This window comes from Sapajus apella, unplaced genomic scaffold (assembly GCF_009761245.1).
Source record: "Sapajus apella isolate SASKATOON/1434 unplaced genomic scaffold, GSC_monkey_1.0 scaffold37, whole genome shotgun sequence".
Classification (NCBI taxonomy): domain Eukaryota; kingdom Metazoa; phylum Chordata; class Mammalia; order Primates; family Cebidae; genus Sapajus; species Sapajus apella.
This window is the reverse complement of record NW_022436977.1, coordinates 13383228-13406598: the sequence shown is the minus strand read 5'-3', so window position 1 is coordinate 13406598 and position 23371 is coordinate 13383228. Positions and strand designations below refer to the sequence as shown.

At 43.8% G+C, this 23371-nt stretch overlaps 1 protein-coding gene across 4 annotated transcripts in view; it reads left to right on the top strand.

Moving 5' to 3' along the window:
* The window catches only part of MAPK6 (mitogen-activated protein kinase 6), a 55492-nt gene that overhangs the window by 2429 nt on the left and 29692 nt on the right, over positions 1-23371 (top strand). Inside the window, exon 1 of one of the 4 annotated variants that reach the window (XM_032297438.1) lies at positions 10605-10773. The exons of 1 other annotated variant lie outside the window; for it this stretch is intronic. The gene's annotated coding sequence lies outside the window, so the exon portion shown is untranslated. Of the gene's footprint in view, positions 1-10604; positions 10788-11153; positions 11410-23371 lie in introns of those variants that run through there. 2 more of the 4 variants (XM_032297440.1, XM_032297439.1) reach the window with 2 other exon arrangements.

Genomic DNA, 23371 nt, shown 5'->3' with positions numbered 1-23371 from the left:
TTGGCTGCCAGGGGCCAGTCATCCCTGGTAAACCTGCAGTCAGGTTCTTCAAGCAGCAAAAGGACTGCTGGTATGAAGGACTGGACCCTTATACCAGTCAGAGCATAAAGTGAAGTTATGACTTATTAATAGCGTCATTAACATTTACTTGTTTACCTGGGTCTAATAGATACCACCCTTCGCTGTGGTCTCAGCACTTCTGAGCCAGGAAGGTACAGACAGTCCCTGCTTGTGACTGAGCTATGTTCCCAAAAGTTGATTTCTAACTTGGTTGTTTGAAACTGAAAATGCATTTTCCACAGAGGATCAATGTTATAAATACTGGTTCCGTTCTCAGGCCAGCTCTTAGAAGGCCATTTAGCCCATATGCAGCTTGACTGTGAGACTATAGAACTGTGACCTACAACATTGTTTCTACGGGAAAATGTGCCCCAGCAGGAACAAGGTCTTCCTTCCTCCCCCACTTCCTACCTCCCTGTATAATGAAGCCTGTGTGTTTACTACAGGAAGTGCTGCTCCCGAGTGTGGGCAGCTGGGTTTTGAGGCAGCCTTGGACACTTATCCCAAGGGCAGAGATACTCTCACTTTTGCGGCCCCAGCTCTGGCAGGGAGGGGATTGGGAGCAGGTGGGGGTCTGTCCCTGACCCACCTTCTTCAGGGCTGTCCAGAAGATAGCTCCTGGGCAAGTGGATAGTTCTAGCAAGACTGGCTACATAATTTCTGGGCCCCTTGTTCAAAAGGCAGAAAAATTAAAATGCTGCTAAGGTAGTGAAGCATAAAACTTTTCTCCTTTCTTGTGCTGTCTGTCTCTTGACTGGTTACAGTGTTTTAAATTTGTGATCTAATGTTATTCTACCTAAGAAAAAAGAAAAACTTAAATGATTAGAATGAATGTTATAATTCATTTTTACACTGTGCAAGCCCAGTTTTAAATACAAATATAAGATCATTTAACTCCTGAGGCGGGAGGACTGCTTGAGCTCAGGAGGCCAAGGCTGTAGTGAGCTGTGTTTGCACCAGTGTATTCCAGCCTGGGCAACAGAGCTAGAGCTCTATCTCAAAAAAGAAAAAAAGAACATTTAACTCCTTTGAGAACTCACCAAAATGACATAATTTCTACTTTTTTAGCTCTCACCTTTTACATACAAAGTTTGTTATTACCAGAATTGTAGAAAAACTACACAAAACTACCTCAATTGTTATTTCAGTTTTTTTTTTTTTTTTTTGAGACTGAGTCTTACTCAGTCGCCCAGGCTGGAGTGCAATGGCGCGATCTTGGCTCACTGCAACCTCCACCTCCCGGGTTCAAGTGATTCTCCTGCCTGAGCCTGCCAATTACAGTCGGCTGTCACCACACCTGGCTAATTACTGTATTTTTATTACAGACAGCGTTTCACCATGTTGGGCAGGCTAGTCTTGAACTGCTGACTCAGGTGATCTACTTGCCTTGGCCTCCCAAAGTGCTGGGATTACAGGCATGAGCCACCATGCCCAGCCCTTATTTTATTTCTTGATGCACACACATTGTACTAACACTCCACCTTTGACTTACTGAGGAGTAAGAACGTACTGTAAGGCAAAGGAAATGTCCTCAGCCCAGGCAGTCAGCTCACACAGGGAAGTGACACAAGTAAGAAAAGATGTGATAGGGTATCTTGGTCTTTTATGTCTTAGAATGCCATTGCCTGGCCGGGTGCGGTGGTTCACGCTTCTAATCCCAGCACTTTGGGAGGCTGAGGTGAGTGGATCACTTGAGGTTGGGAGTTTGAGACCAGCCTGACCAACATGGAGAAACCCTGTCTCTACTAAAAATACAAAATTAGCCGGGCATGGTGGCGCATGCCTGTAATCCCAGCTATTTGTGAGGCTGAGGCAGGAGAATTCCTTGAACCCAGGAGGTGGAGGTTGCAGTGAGCCAAGATCGTGCCATGGCACTCCAGCCTGGGTGACGAGCGAAACTCTGGCTCAAAAAAAAAAAAAAAAAAAGAATGCCATTGCCTTCTTTCTGTTTGAAGTTCTGGTTCCAGTGGAAAGCATGGCTTCTTAGAACTATCAGGACCTCCACTTACTCAGCTGTAGCCTAAACACGCTTACCTTGTATTAATAATACCTCCTTGCTTTACCTTCTGAATTCTGATGCACGATAGGCCCAACAGAATCCTGTGCACATGAGTCCTGGAAAACGCTTGCTACATGTGAATGGGGTGGAAAGAAATAGTGAACATACTTATTGCATCTGTTTTCTTTGCTCACAACTGCATGCTCCACCACCACATCTGACTTCACTACACAGCATGAGTTTAAAGGTAAAGTCATCAGGAATGTCAAAATGATAATAGCAGAGCATTAAACCAAGCATGGGGTCCTTTTGTACGCAGGGTCCTGTGTAATGCCCTGGGCGTGGGAGGGAAGGGAGAGAACTGTGGCAATCTGGGATGGGCATTCATGGGTTTAGAGTGAGGCCAGGATGGGCAAATGAATTTTAGGCCTCTTGAGCCTCTGGTCATTTTTCTTCCAGGACACCACACCTAGGGGTCTGCTAGAGGCAATGATGAGTGCAGACAAAGATACCAGAGGGGGTTATCAGTTTCTGAGGTTGATGATAGCTTCTGGTAGTAATCATCAAGTGGCAAATGGAGGGTGAGAGGCAGGATTGTGGAAGGCAGACCTACTAAGCCTACCATATTATATACTAATCGATAAATGGAGCACTTAGAATGACCAGTGAAAACAAATGTTGGGTACAGGTTTAGTTAGAGGTAGTGATTACCTTCTTCCTGAAAGGACAGGATAGCTTGACTACTGAAGTGCAAAGGGAAGGGGCATGACCTTTTGTGGTGAAAGCTGCTTTGTCTCCACTATTCAAGATATGCACTCCCTGCACATGGGCTGAGGAACGTGTCTATTCTTTCCTTTTATTTCCTGGTTATGTGGCAGAGGCCCAGGTTGTTCTCAAAAACCGAGACTAGTTATAGAAGGCATTGTGGTCTCGAGAGGTTCAAGTTGGACACTGTCTCCAGACATCAGGAGTATCTGTGCTCAACCTGTTGGGCCTCTCAAGATAGAAGGAAGGATAGAGTACAAATAAGGAAACCTTTGGACTAAATTTCCCTAAAGCAGAAATTATTGTTCTCTCTATGCTTCTCTTAAAAAGTGTGTTTTGGAAGAGGCTATAACTTTGCATTACTAGTTTAATTCTACCATTTCTACAAATTTGTCCTGCTGACAGAAAATACTGACTTCCAAAGCAGATAAATTAGAGATCTTTGGATTGTTTATTTGGTTTTATAAAATTATCCCAACAGATATTTCCCAGTGCATTTAAATGTTTATATAACCATTATTCAAAGAGTAAATATATAGTTTTTGTCTCAGAAATTGATTTTATTACAAGGAAAGCTAGGTTTTGTCTAAAATATTTAAGTAATTTTTTACAGCTTTTCTATGAATTCCCATTTGTCATATTCTGAGAAAATGATGTCACGTTTGTAAAGTGTTTACCTGAAACAGGCTACTTGGTAGGAATTTGATAAATGATTCCTATTACCATGCTCCTGCTGAAGGATAGCTTTTTTTTTCCTTTTTGAGACAGAGTTTTGCTTTTGTTGCCCAGGCTGGAGTGCAATGGCAGGATCTCAGCTCACTGCAACCTCTGCCTTCCAGGTTCAAGTGATTCTCCTGCCTCAGTCTCCCGAGTAGCTGAAATTAGAGGCATGTGCCACCACACCCGGTTAATTTTTGTATTTTTAGTAAAGACGGGGTTTCACCATGTTGTCAGGCTGATCTTGAACTCCTAACCTCAGGTAATCCACCCACCTCGGCCACCCAAAGTGCTGGGATTACTGTGTGAGCCACCGCACCCATCTCCTGGGTTCAAGTGATTCTCCTGCCTCATCCTCTGGAGTAGCTGGAACCACAGGCACATGTCACCATGCCCCGCTAATTTTTGTATTTTTAGTAGAGATGGTGTTTCGCCATGTTGGCCAGGCTGGTCTCGAACTCCTTACCGCAAGTGATCTGCCCACCTTGGCCTCCCAAAGTGCTGGGAGCATGAGCCATGGCGCCTGGCACAGAGGATAAACTCTGTTGCCCCATCCAGTTAAATATGGGATCCTAGTTTTGTTTGCAGGTAGTCTCCCATTTCCAAAAAGCATTCGTGTGATCTGCCTCTCATCAAACTTTGTGTACAATTTTGATGGGTTTTGATTGAAAATATTCTCTTCATAATCTTTGTTTTGTTTTGAGACTGAGTCTTACTCTTGTCAACAGGCTGGAGTACAGTGGCGCAATCTCGGCTCACTGCAACCTCCGCCTCCTGGGTGGAAGCAATTCTCCTGCCTCAGCCTCCTGAGTAGCTGGGACTACAGGCACATGCCACCATGCTTGGCTAATTTTTTCATATTTTAGCAGAGACGTGTTTCACCATGTTGCCCAGGATGGTGTTGATCTCCTGACCTTGTGATCCACCCGCCTCAGTCTCCCAAAGTACTGGGATTACAGGCATAAGCCACCATGCCCAACCCATAATCTGTAACTATAGCCAGTCCTCATTATTCACAGATTCTGTTTGCAGATTTGCCTATTGCTAAAACTTATTATTTATTTTTTAATGATTTGGTTCCAATGCAGCTAACTTATTTATAATCCTGAAATAAACAGTCACAGCACCTTTGCAGTCACTTTTGAATGTGCACAGTAACAAAATATTTGAGTCACCCTATGTGAACATTGCCAGCTAAGGTCGAACAAGACAAGATTCTGCCTTCTTATTTCAACTCTCATACTATAAATAAGCGTCCCTTCCATGGTCTATTTGGTGCGATGATTTTTTTGTTTGTTTTTTAGAGATGGGATCTCTCTATGCTGCCCAGGCTGGACTCAAAACTCCTGGGCTCCACTGACCCTCCTGTCTCAGCCTCCTCAGTAGCTGGAACTATAGGCACATGCCACTGTGCCCAGCTATCACATATTTTGCTTTTTGTTGGTGACTTAGCTGTTTAAAGTGGCCTCCAAATGTATTGCTGAAGTGCTGTATAGAGTTCCCACGCACAGAAGGCTGTGAGGTGCCCTACAGAGAAAATACATGTTAGAAAAGCTTTATTCTCATTATTCTCATGCCTAAATAAAGCTTATCTTTTTTGGGGGAGGCAACAGAAAAAAATCAGTGCTTTTGGCAGTGAGTTCAGTGTTAATTAATCAACAATAAGTATTTTTAAAAGGTGTCTTTAAACAGTAATACACATGAAACAAGATTATATATTCACTGGCTGATGAGAATGTTATGCCAGAGGTTTGCAGGAAACTAACCTTGTATTTCCCCTAGGAGCAAGGGTTCAGTTTTCACTAATTTACTGTTTATGTTGACTTTACAGAATGTAAGTACCACAAATAATGAGAATCCACTGTGAGGATGAACTGTACTTGGCAATGAATTTCTTCAGTGGAAGGCTGTTTTGTTTATTTACAAATCAAATTACAATGTGTTCTTCTATAAACCATGTCTAGGAGAGCAGTCATTTTCAATTAAGAGTATAAACAGACACACAGAAGCTTCAAGCTGGAGATCATGGAAGTTATCAGCTGGCTATAAGCCCCTCGTCTCTTCTGCAGTTCCTTTTAGAGCCTCCTTGACAGGTGGCCATTGTTTTCTGATTGAATGCTTCCAGTGATGCAGCACTCACTTCAGCAGGGAAGTCCTGTCCACGGTGGCTCAGTTCCAGTATCCAAAACAGTCCTTTCTTATGCTGAGCCAAAATCTTCCTTTTGGTAATAGCCCTCTCAGTGGTTTTAGATCTGAACTCCAGAGCAACCATTCCCTCCTCTGCACACAACAACCCTTCAGCAAATCCCTGCTGCAGGTTAATCAGACCCAATTCTCGCATCTTTTCTTCAGAGAATGTGGTTTCCACACCCTGCCTGAATGTCTCCTAATGAATTACTCTAATTTGCTATGTGTGGTAGCTTTTGTAAATGTGGTGTCTATATTTGAACACATAAGTTCAGAAATCTTGAGCTGAATAGCGTAAGTGTGGCACCCCCTGGGACTTGGACACTGTTTCCTATTAACACATTTTGTTCTATTTTGTTACTTTGGCATCTGCTCACACTGCATGAATATCCCTTATTGTCACATTACCAGGTTAAGCCAACTCTCCCACATCCTGGCCCTTTTTAAATGAAGGAAGATATTGTACTTTATTACAGTCAAATGTCATTTTTTAAAACAGATTTTTTGCAACCTATGTAGATGATTTTGAGTAATTATACTGTCATCTATCATACTGTTTTATATCTCCCTTAAATGACATAAGTATCTTAAAACACTGATAAAAATATTACTCAAGACTGAATAAAGAGGGGAAAGGGGGAAAATCTGTATTTTTTTCTAGAGAACTCTCAGGATTCTTTGTCATGACATGAATTACACTCTTTGAATAAACCTTTCTCTGTTATAATCTAAACCCACATCACTCCATGTTATCCACAAAGGTGTCTTGCCTTCCTGAAATGACCAACCTCTTGGTTAAGTAATGTAATAATCCTATCAAGAAGGGAAGTGGTATTTCTTAGTAATGACTTACTTGAAGAGAAGTCATGATGACTTGTTACATTTTCCCTAACATACTGTCTTTAATGATTTATATCAGACATTTTCCAGATATTACCATCAAACATAGTAGTCTGTATTGCTAAACACTATTTTCCCTCCATTTTGAAAATCAAGGTATTTGGCAGTTTATCTTCATAGGGTAACCTAACTGGAAGAAGATAAAACAAGAAGCCTAAAGAGGGAACTTAAAGAGGTAATGTGGGAGCAACTGGGTGACTTAAGACATATCTGTGACTCACCTACGCTTTCACCAAGTCCACTTTACCCAAGAATCTTTCCTGTATTATCATCTCCTTCGTTGCCGGTAAAGGTACAATAACCATCTAAATACATTCTGTCTCTCTCCTGAGATACAGTTTGGTTTGGCTTCTCCATCACTCACTTGCAACAGAAACAATTTTTACTTACACAGGAAAGGGAGGCTCCTTAGAGGACACTGGAGTCTTGTAACCAGAACAAGGTACATTGGATACAGGGTAGAAAAAACAATGGATTCTTCTACCTGCTCCAGGTCTCCAATCTTTGGCTCAAACAATCTACCCTTCTTATTCATGCCAGTGTTATATTCTAAAATACTAGCTGTATCCTAATTGTATCCTCTAAATTCCTCTCCTACTCTCTTTAGCATAAAATCCAAAAGTTTCGGCCTTATGATCAAGGCCTTCTCTTTTTTGAGACCAAGTTTGGCTCTGTTGCCAGGCTGGAATGTGCCATGGCAAAATCTCGGCTCACTGCAACTTCTGACTCCCTGGTTCAAGCAATTTTCCTGCCTCAGCCTCCCAAGTAGCTGCGACTATAGGTGTGTGCCACCATGCCCAGCTAATTTTTGTATTTTTAGTAGAGATGGAATTTCACCATGTTGGCCAGAATGGTCTTGATCTCTTAACCTTGTGATCTGCCTGCCTCGGCCTCTCAAAGTGCTGGAATTACAGGCGTGAGCCACCATGCCTGGCCAATCAAGGCCTTCTCAATCTGGTGCTAACTTGTCTTCATTCTCCCAGGCCTGTCAGACTTCTCCCGTTTTCCAAAGTGTGCCCTGCATACTCATGTTTTTGTACATTTCTGTTCTTTCATCCGGGATTTTTTCTCTAGATACTACTGGATAGAATCAAGCCCAGTTCAAATACTTTATCTTCCTGATGTCCCCGGTTCTTATAAATTGTTTCTTCCATTATAGTCCAACAAGAGCAAGTAATTTGCATCTCTGCTCAGGAAGCACTCAGCTGTTTCACGTTGTACTTATTGCTCTCCTGCATTCCTCCACTATGGCGGTGGCTTTCAAACTTTTAGCAATAGCATAGCTCATAGCAACAATGAGCAATAAATAGAAATACATTTTACATTATGACCCAATAGACACATTTATATAAACTATATATTTTATCAATTTTAAGAAGTACTTCCTCTTTTTCATGCCTGAAATCAGGATTTAGGCCAGGTGCAGTGGCTCATCCCTGTAATCCCACCACTCTGGGAGGCTTGAGGCAGGAGGATCACTTGAGTTTAGGAATTGGAGACCAGCCTGGGCAACTTAGTGAGACCTCGTCTCTACAAAAAAAAAAAAAAAAAGCCAGGTGTAGTGGTGCATGCCTGTAGTCCCAAATACTCAGGAGCCTGAGGCAAGAGGATTGCTTGAGCCTGAGTGATTGAGGCTACAGTGAGCCATGGAGTGCACCACTGCACTCCAGCCTGGGCAACAAAGTGAGATTCTCTCAAAAAAAAAAAAAAAAAATCAGGATGTAGCAATGAGATATCATATTTTGATAAAGTTTTCACTTTCTTGTTTTTCTTTTTCTTTTTTTTTTTTTTTTGAGACAGAGTCTTGCTTTGTCACCCAGACTGGAGTGTAGTGGTGTGATCTTAGCTCACTGCAGCCTCCACCTCCTGGGTTCAAGTGATTCTCCTGCTTCAAACTCCCCAGCAGCTGGGATTACAGGCACCCGTCACTACGCCTAATTTTTTTTTTTATTTTTTAGTACAGACGGGATTTTACCCTGTTGGCCAGGCTAGTCTCAAACTCCTGACCTCAGGTGATCTGCCCACCTCCGCCTCCCAACGTGCTGGATAAGTGGATTGAGACCCATTTATCTCAGTAAGTTACTGACAGAATTTGCCTTCATCAGAGTAAATAGTCCCCTCCTCTACTGGGTTTAGCAACTATTTATCCCTTTAGGCTGGTTTCAAAACTCTCCAGGTCCTCTGTCCACCCAGCCTAAACTATTATATCACAAATTTGTCCTAGTCCCAATCAGGACCCCTCACTGAAAAAAACAGTCTTAGATGCCCCAAATCTTATAATCATTCCATCCTTGATCTCCCCTTTTGAAGTGCTACAAAGATTCTGTCAATTCAGTGGTCTCCCTGACTGTTGTAAACCATCAACTTGGCTTTGACTGATCCACAGGTTATTTACTGGAAGTCAGCAGTGACACTTATACGTTCCTTGAGGGAAGGCACAGTGCTTGGTATTTATTCTCCCACCTTCTCTAGGTGATCAAACATTGATGGAAGAGGAAGGTAAATGAGTTCTCAAACAGTGGGAGGAAAAATGTCCTGAGAATCAAAGGAGACCCTAGAGCAGGGGCAGTGGGGCTGAAGGTAAGAGCTCTCGTTGCAGAAGTTGGAAATTCTGCGGTTGGAACAAGTCTCCCCTTTTCTCTTGGTTGTATCCACTCGTCACCGCTTCTTCACACGTGGTACTCAGCTGATGTTGTTTTAAATATTAAAAAATATAAACCATTCAAGCTCACCCCAAGCACTTCGTTACTCTGTCCTTTTTTTTTTTTTTTGAGATGGAGCCTCGCTCTGTCGCCAGGGTGGAGCGCAGTGGAGCACGATCTCGGCTCACCGCAATCTCTACCTCCCCGGGGTTCAAGCGATTCTCTCGCCTCAGCCTCCCGAGTAGCTGGGATTACAGGCACGCGGCAACACGCCCGGCTAATTTTTGTATTTTTAGTAGAGACGGGGTTTCACCACGTTGGCCGGACTGGTCCCGAACTGTTTGGTGTTTTTTTTTTTTTTTTTTTTTTGTCCCGAACTCGACCTCAGGGGATCCACCCGCCTCGGCCTCCTAAAGTGTTAGGATTACCGGCGTGAGCCACCGCGCCCAGCCCTCTGTGATCTTTTTGGTCTTTGCCTCACTCTTGAAGATGCCCATAATAATGGCTAAGGGGCTGTTGTATGTCTGGTTTTCATAGAGATGGTGATGAAGTCATTCAAAAAATATGCTGACCTGCGTCTCTAATTTCATAAATACTTAAATTTCACATAAACACTGGAAAGGGTCCTTGCACTCAATACTCCATGATAAGTAATCTAAGTTTGCTTTTAGGCAAGAAATAGGACCAAGAAGGTACTCATCCATTTTTCTACGTTTCACAGTGCATACCTTCCCAAATTCAAATTGGCCTATCCCAGTTCCTGCAACAAGCTAGGTATTTGCTCACACTGTTCCTTTGGCAAACAGCCTCCCCCTCACCTCCTGGATGTACCGGCTCCTGCAGGATGCAGCCAAAAGGCCACCCGTGGTGACCTCTCCTAAAAGCCTTCCTCTGTACTCTTTGGCAGAATGAATGACCTTAATATGTGGCCTCTTACGCGTCTGCCTTGTGCTCGAACTGTCGCCTTCCAGCTAATTCATCTTGAGGTCCAGCCATCCTGGAGACTGAGGCCTATTCCTTTCGGATTGCCCAGTCAGTGCCTTACACGTAGGAGGTGCTTAGTAAACGCTCGCACCGAGTTTGGTCACATTGTTCCTTTAACGACGGGACAGGTAGTAGAGCTGAGATGGCCCGCTGTCCTCCTCCCTGCCCACCCGCAGGCAAAATCCCCGGGAGACGGAGGACAAGCCGCGTGCCTCTCCCACCGCCCCCGCGGCGCGCGCAGCCCAGTCACGGGCGTTGGAAATTCCGGCGCGTGCGGGCGCTCTGGGCAGGGCGGGGGCGGGGGAACCCGTGGAGTGAGCCTGTGACGCGAGGGGGCGTGGCTCAATGAGGTCCCGCCCCCCTCCCTCGCCCTCTCTCGCGGGTCGGGGTTACATGGCGGCGACTGCGGCAAAGCGAGAGCTCCGGAGACGCCGCTGCCGCCAGCACAGCCGGAGACCTGAGCCGACACTGGGGGCTGTCCGCGGGCCCCGCACTCTCTCGATGAGTCGGAGAAGTCCCGTGAGTGTGTGTGTGTACGTGTGCGTGGCGCGCCGGCTGGGCGGCTCGGGAGGGCGCCGCGGCGGGCCCGGCGGCGGCGGAGCCGGCTACCTCCTCCATTGTGTGTGACCCTCCGGCGGCTGCCGCTCAACAAAGGCGCTTTTGTTCAATCTCCTGCCCGCCCCCTGCTAGCCCGCCGGCCCGCCCGCTCCGGCCTGGCCGGCGCGTCCCCGCGCGGGCAGGCAGGCGGCGGGCCGGGGTCCCCGCGTGGGGCAGGCGAGGCGGCTGGCGTGCCCCTCCCACCCGGCACGCCCCTAGCCCGTCGCCCGGTCCGTCAGCGCCGCGCCGCGCCCGCTCCCGGGCCACGCGTGCCGGCTGCCGCCCCTCTCCCGGCTCCGCGGGTTCGAAACCCCTCCTGACTGGAGGGCGGGTGAGCGAGGGGCGGCGGCCCGGAGAGCATGAGGTGGCGCGGAGACTCGCCTTCCTGGCACGCTGCCTTTCGAAATGCTCCCACGTCTCCTCCCCCATCCCACCCGGTGACTCGGCCTCAGCTGACTCCGGCCGGGCAAAGTCTCCAGTGGCGTAGCGCGCAGCGCTCACCCGGCTTGTCTCAGAGCTCTGAAGTCCGCTCAAGTTTTGAGTCTAGCCATGAATGAGGTACTGAGAACTCCGAGACGAAATTCCTAATTTCCTCCCCCGGCCCTACAGTCTTTCCTTAGCTTCTTTCGGGACCTTAAGTGGTGGTCTGTAAAAAAGTGCCCCAGTGAAATTTTGTTTTGTCGGTTCTCCAACAAGGGCCTCGTCACTTTGCTGTGCATTTTAATCCGCCTGTGAGTTGTGTTGAAAAGTAAAGGTGTTTTGGTAGCCTTTTGTTTCTTGGCGAGTGTAGGACCCAACCGGTTCAGGTGTTACGGGAGCTCTGTGCAGGAGGAGCTTCTTGATTTCTTTCCTGTTTTATTTTTTCTCTTGCTTATTCATTGGAAAAGATCCAGTGAAAGGGACTGGTGAGTTGGAATTAGAAGCCTACTGTATTAACAGCAGAATTCATGTTCATTGCTAAAGATGCAGTCTCAGTAATGCCTTTTTTTTTTTTTTAAACGCATACAGATGATTTGTCAAGGGGAAAAATTAACGCGCCGTACAAGGAAGAGCAAGCAGCTTCAGAGTAATTTTCTGATACTGATTCTTCTAGCCTGTATCTTACAGTTCCGACTGGGCATATCTTCTCTCTTTAACGCTGGGAAACCGAGGTGGAAAGAATGATCTGACCAGAAGAATGTAGGGTCCAACCAGGGCCTGGCCCTGAAATCAGGAATTTGTTCATAAACATGTCAGATTTTAATGTTGGAAAAATAATTTTGAATTGGGTGGAAAGAAACTTTGTCTTTAGATAGTAGTATTCAAACATGTTTATGAAGTGTTTGCCGTATGCCAAGGAGTGTAGTCTTTTCACGTATATGTTACGTCATTTAGTAAGAATTGCCTTGTTAAGCTTGTAAAATTATTTATTAATATCCTGAATTCAGTAATTGCAGTTATCTAGAAAATATGCCAGATTTGAGCAGAACATATTAGATCATCTAGATATTATTGTTCAGAAGAAAACACTGGAAAATGGAGAATTATTTTAGAAAAAGCTTCGTGTATATTTTGGAATTCAGTTATTTGCAAGTGGTTTAGAAGTTGTCGTTGGCTACTTTCTGTGATTAAAAAATCCAGAGAAGAGTGATTTGAAGCCAGTTAATTTTGCAATAAAATGCACACATTCTAAAGGGAAATGTTAGCACTAAAAGTGTTGCAGTCCTTTACATAAATTCATTTAAAGCATCGTGAGAATCATAACTGACAAAATAGTAAGGTTTGCTGACTCAGGGTACTTTGGTGAAGGGGATGGGGTCGGGTAGGAGGAAGCTTACAAGTGCTGCTTCAAGTTTTGAGTTGGATGATGACTCATGCTGCCCACGGACTGCTACGTGGCTTTTTTTTTTTTTTTTTTTTGTTTAAATATAGTGTTTTTTTTTTTAAATGATAGGCTAAAATGTTCCTGTCCATATTGACATTCTCTTTTTTTCTGAAGAGGAACAGCAGTTTCTCTAAAAATGTAATGGCTTCTTAAATGCATTTTAAAAGGGTATCATATAACCTACAGGTGGAATTGTGTAACATTTGCTGAGAGGAAAGGTAAAACCAATTGCTGGTCAGGTGGTGAAATGAAATGTTTGATACTAGCAGGTTTTTGGCTACTGCTGATAGAGATTTGTTACAGGTTATTTATAAAGTCAGTTAGTACTTTTATGGTGTTGGTAGAAATTGACCTTATGTTTTTATTGGTTACATAAGTTATCTTTATAAACTCTAGAAATTACTGGTTTAAATAGGTATCGTAAAGATACCATCAGTGATTAATATTTAATCAGCTATAATTCTGAATAGGAAAGTTTCACTCTTGTAGAATTATTAAAACATGATTATATATTGTGCTTTCTTATGATTTATATGAATTTTCTGTTTTAGTAAAGACAACTTGACATAGGCATTAGGCCCTATTTTTGATGTTTTTTTTTTTTTTTTTTCTTTTTTCTGAAGATAAGCTGAATGTACAGTTCCAGATTAGAACTTTAAGTTGTAACTCGGTAATAAATTAAATCTTTTGACTGGTTTTAAAACAGGCAACGTTTAGCAACTTGGCTTAAAATACGATTGAGAGGGGAAAAAAGATTGAGAATGGCAGTTTGAGTGGGGCTGGGCACTGTGGCTCCTGCCTGTAATCCTGGCACTTTGGGAGCCTGAGGTGGAAGGATCGCTTGAGGTCAGGAGTTCAAGACTAGTCTGGGCAACATAACGAGACCATCTCAATTTTTAAAATAAAAGAAAAAAATTTCCTACCCCATCCTCTAGTTCTTCTATGTATACTGTTTATTTTTCCAAAGGGATTTGAGGAGTTCGTAAAGTGTTTGTTGTTTTTGTGAGACAAGGTTATGCTGTCACGGAGGCTGGAGTGCTGTGGTATGATCACTGTTCACTGCAACCTCTACTTCCTGGGCTTAGGTGATCCTCCTGCCTCAGCCTCTGAGTAGCTGGGACTACACCTGTGTACGACTATGCCTGGCTAGTTGTTGATATTTTTTTGTAGGGATGGGTTTTCACTATGTTGCCCAGGCTGTTTTTGAACTCCTGGGCTCAAGCAATCCTTCTGCCTCAGCCTTCCAGAGTGTTGGGATTACAGGCATAAACCCCTGATCTCGGTCCGGAAAATGTATTGTTAATATGAATTAAATTTTTGAAATTATTTTGGGAGAGTATTGCATGATTTATATATAAAGGATTTTTTATAAAGTTTAATTCAAACTTAAAAAAATATTTCCTACTAAAGGAAACATAGAAATACAAATATCAAAGTATTGAATATTTTCAAAGCATCACATTACTTAAAGGTTTAACGTATTTCCTGCGTTGTTCTCTAATATAGGTAATTAGCTGTGGTGCATCATTCAGGGTTTAAAAACAAATTGGGGCTGGGTTTGGTGGCTCATGTCTATAATCCCAGCACTTTGGGAGGCCAAGGTAGGTGGATCACGAGGTCAGGAGATCGAGACCATCCTGACCAAATACAAAACATACAAAAATTGCCTGGGTGTGGTGACGAGCAGCTGTAATCCCAGCTACTCAGGAGGCTGAGGCAGGAGAATTGCTTGAATGGGGCGGGGGAGGGGGAGGGAGGTTGCAGTGAGCCAAGATTGGGCACCGCAGCTCACACCTGTAATCGCAGCACCACTGCACTCCAGCCTGGTGACAGAGCGAGACTCTGTCTCAAAAAAACACAACTGGATATCTTAGCCTGTTTCCTATCTCCAAGGTACTGCTTTAGGAAGTGCTGAACCTTCTCACCACTGCTATCCAGTTCCTTGTTGCTTTTGAATCATTTGAACCTTGTCTTACTTTAGGGCCTCTGTTAAAATGGAAAGAAGATGCCTCAGAAGTAAATTCTGTGTGGCATTGTTGGCTGCCCTCATCAGTTCATTCGGCCTGTTTTGTGGGCTGTTGCATTACACTGCAACCTGGCTGTGGTGTGGGAATTTTGCTCATTTTTATTGCTCAGAGCCTTGACTGAGACTTTACAAAAACAATTTCAATGTTACTGTAGTTAATGGCATTTTCCAGGGATTGCTTTCACGTGAAGCTGATGCTTTTAAGATAGTGGTGTGGGCCGAGTCCAGCATTGGTTTTTCTCCTCCATGAACTGCCTATTTGGAAAATACTGTGTGCCTCTCTGATAGAGTTTTAAAAGATCTGTCTTTCATTCATGTCGGTCTTCTAAGTCCATTTCTAAAAAAATTGTTCAGAGATTGAATGTTTATATAGCAAATAAAATTTTCTGATTTTTGTTGTTTGTTTTTTTACAGAAAAAACTGGTATCATAAAAGTTGTTTTTTAGAATTTTAGCATTTACCTCAGAAAAGTCTGCAGAGAGTGCAAATCTATATGCATTTAATTCTGTACAATCATAAAACTTCAAAATATTAGTGTTTTGGAGGGGTCATGGGCATTATCTTGCCTCATTCATGTACATCATTTGACAGCTTAAGAAACCAAGGAGCCGGGCGCAGCAGCTCACACCTGTAATCCCAGCACTTTGGGAGGCTGAGGCGGGTGGATCATGAGATCAGGAGTTCGAAACCAGCTTGACCAACATGGTGAAACCCCGTCTCTACTGAAAATATAAAAATCAGCCGGGCATGGTGGCATGTGCCTTTAATCCCAGCTACTCAGGTTGCTGAGGCAGGAGAATTGCTTGAACCTGGAAGGCGGAGGTTCCAGTGATCCCAGCTACTCAGGAGGCTGAGGCGGGAGAATTGCTTGATCCTGGGAGGTGGAGATTGCACCACTGCACTCCAGTTTGGGCAACAGAGCAAGACTCTCTTTAAAAAAAAAAAGAAAGAAACTAATGCCTGGAGACACTGAAGACCTTGTTACTGAAAAGTGTAATTTCTGGAGCAACAGTGTTGGTATCACCTGGGAACTTGTTAGAATCTTGACCTCATCTCAGTCCTACTGAATAAGAATCTTAGGATTTACTGTGTTTTTGTTTTGTTTTAATAAGAGACAGTCTTGATTTTTTGCCCAGTTTGGATTGGAGTCCAGTAGTGTGATCATAGCACACTGCCACCTGGAACTCCTTAACTCAAGTAATCCTCTCGTATTAGTAGCTGGGACTAAGGCATGTGCCATCATACACTGCTAATTTTGTTTTCTTTTTTAAGAAGTGGGGTCTCTCTTTGTTGCCCATGCTAATCTCAAACTACTGGCCTCCCAACATGTTGGGAAGAACTTACATTTTAACAAGATTTTCTTTTTTTTTTTTTTTTTGAGATGGAGTTTCACTCTTGTTACCCAGGCTGGAGTGCAATGGCATGATCTCGGCTCACCGCAACCTCCGCCTCCCGGGTTCAGGCAATTCTCCTGCCTCAGCCTCCTGAGTCGCTGGGATTACAGGCACGCGCCACCATGCCCAGCTAATTTTTTGTATTTTTAGTAGAGACGGGGTTTCACCATCTTGACCAGGATGGTCTCGATCTCTTGACCTCGTGATCCACCTGCCTCGACCTCCCACAGTGCTGGGATTACAGGCTTGAGCCACCGCGCCCGGCCATTTTAACAAGATTTTCAAGTGATTCAGTGCACATTCAGTTCCAGAAGCACTGCTAAATGATGCATATAGCCTGGGCAACATAGTGAGACCCTGTTTCTACAAAATAAAATAAAATTAGCCAGTTGTGGTGGTCCCAGCTACTTAAGGGACTAAGAGGATCACTTGAGCCCAGGAGGATGAGGCCGCGGTAGCTATGATCGCACTGAGTTCCAGCCTGAGCAACAGCATGAGACGCGGTCTCAAAAAATACATGAATAAATAAGGAGCTGGTTGCTCAGCTCGTTAGTACTGATTTGGAAAACCCAAGTCTTCTGAGTTGCTCTTTCCACTGGTCCTTCTGAAAAAAGTCAAATGGAAAATTTAGGATTTAATCACTGCCCAGTTGAACTTTCTGTGATGATGGATGTGTTCTGTGCTACTCAGTGAGGTAGCCATTGGCCCTGTGTGACTGTTGAATACCTGAGGAGCAACTCGTACGCTTGAGGAATTGAATTTTTTATTTAGTTTAAATTACTTTGTATAGTTGGATGTAACTGGTGGTTACATGGACAGCACAGATCTAGATGATCTTTGCCCACACTAAAATCTAAGCTATAATTTAATAATTGGTTAGACTCAGTTTAATAATTGTTCTCTCTTAATGTACAAATCGGAGAGATGGTAGGTTGACTTAGTTTTTCTAATATGCCCAGATATTATTTTAGTATGTATTATAAAACAAGGCCGGGCGCGGTGGCTCAAGCCTGGAATCCCAGCACTTTGGGAGGCCGAGGCGGGTGGATCACGAGGTCAAGAGATCGAGACCATCCTGCTCAACATGGTGAAACCTCGTCTCTACTAAAAATACAAAAAATTAGCTGGGCATGGTGGTGCGTGCCTGTAATCCCAGCGACTCAGGAGGCTGGGGCAGGAGAATTGCCTGAACCCAGGAGGTGGAGATTGCGGTGAGCCGAGATCGCGCCGTTACACTCCAGCCTGGGTAACAAGAGCGAAACTCCGTCTCAAAAAAAAAAAAAAAAAAAAAAAAAAAAAAAACAGTGCTGATTTTCTAATGGGTACATCAGTGTTCAATAGAGTAGATAATGTAAGTTGTAAGAAGGTCCATTTCTTCCCGTCTCAATAGATATTTTCACTTGGATTTTTAAAAAGTGGCTATTAAATAAGTTTTCCTTAATTATCCTGTAGAAAGCATTGAGACGATGGTTTTTGCCTCCTGCCTGGTATCTCTAGGCTTGTTGGCACTTGTGATAACTTCCAGATTGATATGCTGTTTATGTTAATTCCAGGTGCACAAACAGTGGTTCTTAACCTCCCACCTTCGCTTTTTTTGAGTCTGGAGTGCAATGGTGCAATCTTCGCTCACTGTAACCTCTGCCTCTTGGGTTCAAGTGATTCTCCTGCCTCAGCCTCCCAAGTAGCTGGGATTACAGGCATGCGCCACCATGCCTGGCTAATTTTGTAGTTTTAGTAGAGATGGGGTTTCAGTTTGTTGGTCAGACTAGTCTTGAGCTCCTGACCTCAGGTAATCTACCCACCTCGGCCTCCCAACGTTCTGGGATTGCAGGCATGAGCCACCATGCCTGGCCTTAACTTCCTACCTTATGGCCATGGGAAGATTCTGACCCTAGAGTCAGGCAGGCCTATGTCCAAATCCCAGCATTTACTGTGTGTGTAATTTCATGAAGTTGCTTTTCTTGGAGCAGCAGTGCTCTTTGTTTGTAAAATGATATTTACAAGATTGTGGTTAGGGATGACAGAAATAATTTGTTATTTAGAAAATGCCTGTCATGGCTGGGCACGGTGGCTCACGCCTGTAATCCCAGCTCTTTGGGAGGCTGAGGCAGGTGGATGACGAGGTCAGCAGTTCAAGACCAGCCTGGCCAGCAGGGTGAAACCCCATCTTTACTAAAAATACAAAAAGTTAGCTGGGCATGTTGGCGTGCACCTGTAGTCCCAGCTACTTGGGAGGATGAGGCAGGAGAATTGCTTGAGCCCGCAGGCAGAAGTTGCAGTGAGCCGAGATGAGATCACCGCCACTGCACTCCAGCCTGGGCAACTCAGCAAGACTCAGTCTCCGGTGCACGCCAAAAAAAAAAAAAACCAGAAAGAAAGAAAATGCCTGTCACGTAATAGGTCCTTAGTATGTATGAGTTACCTACTCTCCCCTCCTGCTTGGATTTTATAGCTTTCTGTAACTGAGCTTTATGCTTAAGATTCTAGTAAGGCTTAATACATATTCTGAGTCTTGGTCTCTACCAGTTACTGTAATCTAATGCCTTGCTTCATTCATGTTGTATCTCATGTATCTTTAGCCACTTGTGCTCTGGGTTTCTTCTCTTGCCTTTTTTTCGTTTTTGTTTTTGTTGTTTTTGGTAATGATGGGGTCTCCCTACGTTGCCCAGGCTGGGCTCAAGCAGTCATCCTGCCTCGGCCTCACGAAGTGCTGGGATTACAGGCATGAGCCACTTTGCTCAGCCTGTTGATTTCTCTCTTTGTTTTGAGATGGAGTCTCACTCTGTTGCCTAAGCTGGAGTGCCAGTGGTGCAGTCATGGCTCACTGCAGCCTCAGCCTCCTGGGTTCAAGTGATTCTTCTGCCTCAGCCTCTGAGGTAGCTGGGACTACAGGTGTCTGCCACCACGCCTGGCTAATTTTTGTATTTTTAGTAGCGATGGGGATTTGCCATGTTGGCCAGGCTGGTCTTGAACTCCTGACCTCAAGTGATCCATCCACCTTGGCCACCCAAAGTGCTGGGATTACAGGTGTGAGCCACCGTGCCCAGCCAGCATGTTGACTTCTTAAGGACTTAACTCTTGCCTGCATCATTAATTTTTCCCTTTCTGGGTCATCTTTATAAGTATACAGATGTTCTTTAGAAGTGTACTGTCCAATATGGTAGTTACTAACCAATGGTGCTTTTTGCAATGAAATACGTGGCTGTTTAATAATTTTTTAAAAGTTCCACAGTGTGTTGCTAGCCATAGTTCAGTTGTTCAATAGCTGTATGTGGCTAATGGCTACTCTGTTGGACAGTGCAGATATAGAACATCTCTGTCATTGCAGACTCGCTATTGGACGCACTAAGTGAGGCTTCCTTCTTTATAAGCCCTCTCCCCATCCCACCTTATTCTCTAGCTACAACCTGATTTCTCTGATTCTCTTCCCAGCCAGTTTTCACAAGTTGTTTTTGCGTGTTCTTTCTACTTGCCTTTGCTTCTCAGCCTACTACAGATTGGTTTCCATTCTTATCTCTGAAACTACTCTTGTCAAGGTTACCAGTGGCTTCTGTTTACCAAATTCATCTTATAGGCTCTCTTGTCAGAGCATTCAACGTAGTTGACCGCTGTTTTCTGCCTATTCATCTGCTTCTCTTATTTTATGAGACATATGTTCTTGTTTTCCTTCTACTTCATACGTTGTTATATTGTATACTCTTGTTGTTGTTGTTTACCTTTTTTTTTTTTTTTTCTGAGATAGAGACTCATTCTGTTGCCCATGCTGGAGTGCCGCAGCGTGATCTCGGCTCACTGCAACCTCCACCTGCCCGGTTCAAGCAATCCTACTACCTCAGTCTCCCTAGTAGCAGGGACTACAGGCATGTGCCACCACACCTGGCTAATTTTTGTATTTTTAGTAGAGACTGGGTTTTGCCATGTTGGCCAGGCTGGCCTTGAACTCCTGACCTCAGGTGATCTGCCCACCTCGGCCTCCCAAAGTGTTGGGATTACAGGCATGAGCTACTGCATACGGCCTCCCCCTCAAGCCCAACAGGCTTCTCTACTCTACCTGTCTCTAAGTATTGGTATACCTAAGAGGGGAAAAAATACCTAAGTTTTTTCTTCCCCCTCTTTTTCTAAATTCTTTCCCTAGGTGGTCTCATTCAACTCATTATTTTAAAAACCATCTATATGTGAAAATGCTCTTATTGATGTTTCTGGTTTAGACTTCTTGCCTGAGCTGCAGACATAATATCCAGCTGCCTTGCTAGACATTACCACTTAGTAACCTAGTAGGCAGTTGTCTAAATATACCTCACATGTCCAAAATAGAACCCTCTTCTGTAATATGTTTCCAGTCTTTCCCTCTTCAGTAAATGGCACCTAGGATTTATCCTTGAATCCTTTCTTGCCCTTGTCCCCATAGGTAATCCATCATCAAGTTGTTTTGGTCTCCAAAAGATCACTGAAATCCTTTTATTCAGTGATCTGTTTTACATCTTCATTTCTACCACCCTAGTTTCAGCCACCATTTTGTCACCTGGCTTACCAAAAGAGCGCTTAACTTGTCTTTGCTTTCACTCAGCTACGTTCTTCAGACATGCTTCTCCCAGTGAGAAGAATTGTCTTTCAAAAATGTAAATGCAATCATGTAGATTGCCTGCTTAAAATGATTTCATAGTTTTCCTTTGGTCTTAGTTATGAGATTCAGAATCCTGCCTCATGTGTTCTTCCTGTCTCATTGCTACCTCCTTTTCTATGCCCTTTGCTCTAGATGCTGTGGCTACAGGGGCATTTCTTTTCCTCCGAAATGCCATGTTCTGTCCTGCCTTAGGTTGTTCATTTTGTTGTTTCCTCTGTTAGGAATGCTCTTCCCCTGTCTCTTAGCAGAGCTAGTACCTTCTTATCGTTCAGGTTTCAGTTCCTCAGATGGCCATTTCCCAGGTACTAGGCCAAGTCTGGATTTGTTAATTATCTAACTTGTTTGCTGGTCTTTCTTTACTTGAATGCAAGCTGTTTGGAAGCAGAAGAACGGTTATCTATCTTATTCTTTACTGTATCATCAAAGAGTGCCTGGCGTGTGCTAAGTGCTCAGTAGATTTTTGCAGTCTGTATAAAATGTTTGATTCCTTTAAATCTCAGAATAGAAAAACTACATTAATAATTGTATTGTACTCAATGTAACATTATTCTGAACTGGGTCCTTTACCTTTTAAGTACATGATTGAGATCATTGCAGAAACTTAAATAGGGTCTGATTATTAGATGGTAGTAGTACTATACGAGTGTTAATTTCCTGATTTTGATGATTGTGTTTTAGTTATGCAGAAGATCTTTTGGTTTTTTTTTTTTTGAAACAGAGTCTCACTCTGTTGCCCAGGCTGAAGTACAGTAGTGCAGTTTCGGCTCACTGTAACCTCCACTTCTCAAGTTCAAGCAATTCTCCTGCCTCAGCCTTCTCAAACTATAGGCGTGCACCACCATGTCCAGCTAATTTTTGTGTTTTTTGTGTTTTGAGACGGTCTCACTCCATCACCCAGGTTGGAGTGCAGTGGCGCTATCTCGGCTGACTGCAGTCTCCGCCTCCTGGGTTCAAATGATTGTTGTGCCTCAGCCTCTCAAGTGGCTGGTATTACAGGCAATGCACCACCCTGCCTGGGTCATTTTTTTGTATTTTTAGTAGAGACAGAGTTTCACTATGTTGGTCAGGCTCGTCTCAAACTCCTGACCTCAGGTGGCCTGCACACCGTGGCCTCCCAGTATGCCGGGATTACAGGTGTGAGCCACCGCACCCAGCCAGAAGAAGGTCTTTGTCTATAGGAAATATACTCTACTCAAAGAGTTGGGGAGTGGAGGGAGACATGTACTATATGTCAATTTAAAAAAGTTACAGTGAGAGATCATGGAATTTGGTTTACAATCCTGGTTCAAATCCTGGCTGTCTCATTCATGTGTGATCTTGAATGTATTATTTAAATTCTTTAAAATAAAGATTATAATATTTATTTTGCCTGTTGGGATTTAGTGTAAGGGCATATATCTGACACAGTGTCACACACATAATAGAGTCTCAATAAAACCTTGCTTATATTCTTTTAAAATTCAAATATTAAAAAGTATTAAAAAATTGGCCAGCTGTGGTGGCTCACACCTGTAATCCCAGTACTTTGGGAGGCTCGCCTGGGCCCAGCAGTTCAAGACTAGCCTCAGCAACATTGTGAAATCTTGTCCCTACCAAGATAATAAAATTGAGCAGGGCGTGGCAGCTTGAACTGTGGTCATAGCTACTCAGAAGTCTGAGGTGGGTGGATCCCTTGAGCCCTGGAGGCAGAGGTTTCAGTGAGTTGTGTTCATGCCACTGCACTTCAGCCTGGGCGATTGAGACCCTGTCTCAAAATAAAAAAAAATTTAAGTGTTTTTATTTTATTTACTTTTTGAGACGGAGTTTTGCTCTGTCACCAGGCTGGAATGCAGTGGCACAATCTTGGCTCACCGCAATCCCCCACCCCACCCCTACCCCCCGTTCAAAATAGAAACAGGTTTCTCCATGTTAGTCAGGCTGGTCTTGAACTCCCAACCTCAGGTGATCCTCCCACTTCGGCCTCCCAAAGTCCTGGAATTACAGGCGTGAGCCACCACACCTGGCCATGGCTAGATATTTTTAATAGGCTTTTTATATTTTTGAGAATTTACCCTGAGTTTTTTATTCCTGTTTGCAGATCTGGGGTTAGTTACATTTGGTGTATTTTTCTTTCATCCTAAAAGTCTTCTTTTTAGCACTTCTTGTAGTGAAAGTCTGCTGGAGACAGATTCTATCCAGTTTTTTAAATACATTTATTTTTCCATTTTGAAATAGAGATAGGGTCTCACTATGTTGGTCAGGCTGGTTTTGAACGCAAGCAATCATCCCACCTCAGTCTCCTGAGAAGTAGCTGGGATTACAGGCATAAGCCATGGTGCCTGGCATCTTTCTACTGGTGTATCTTTGAAAAGGTCTTCATTTTTGAAGGTTATTTTCCTTAGACATAGAATTCTGATGTGATGGTTAGCATTGGGTGTCAACTTGATTGGACTGAAGGTTGCCTAGATAGTTTCTAAAGTATTGTTTTTGGGTGTGTCTGTCAGGGTGTTGCCAAAGGAGATTGACCTTTGAGTCAGTGGACTGGGAGAGGAAGACCCACCCTCATCAATGTGGATGGGTGCCACCCAATTGGCTGCCACTGAGGTTAAAACAAAGCAGGCAGAAGGAGATGG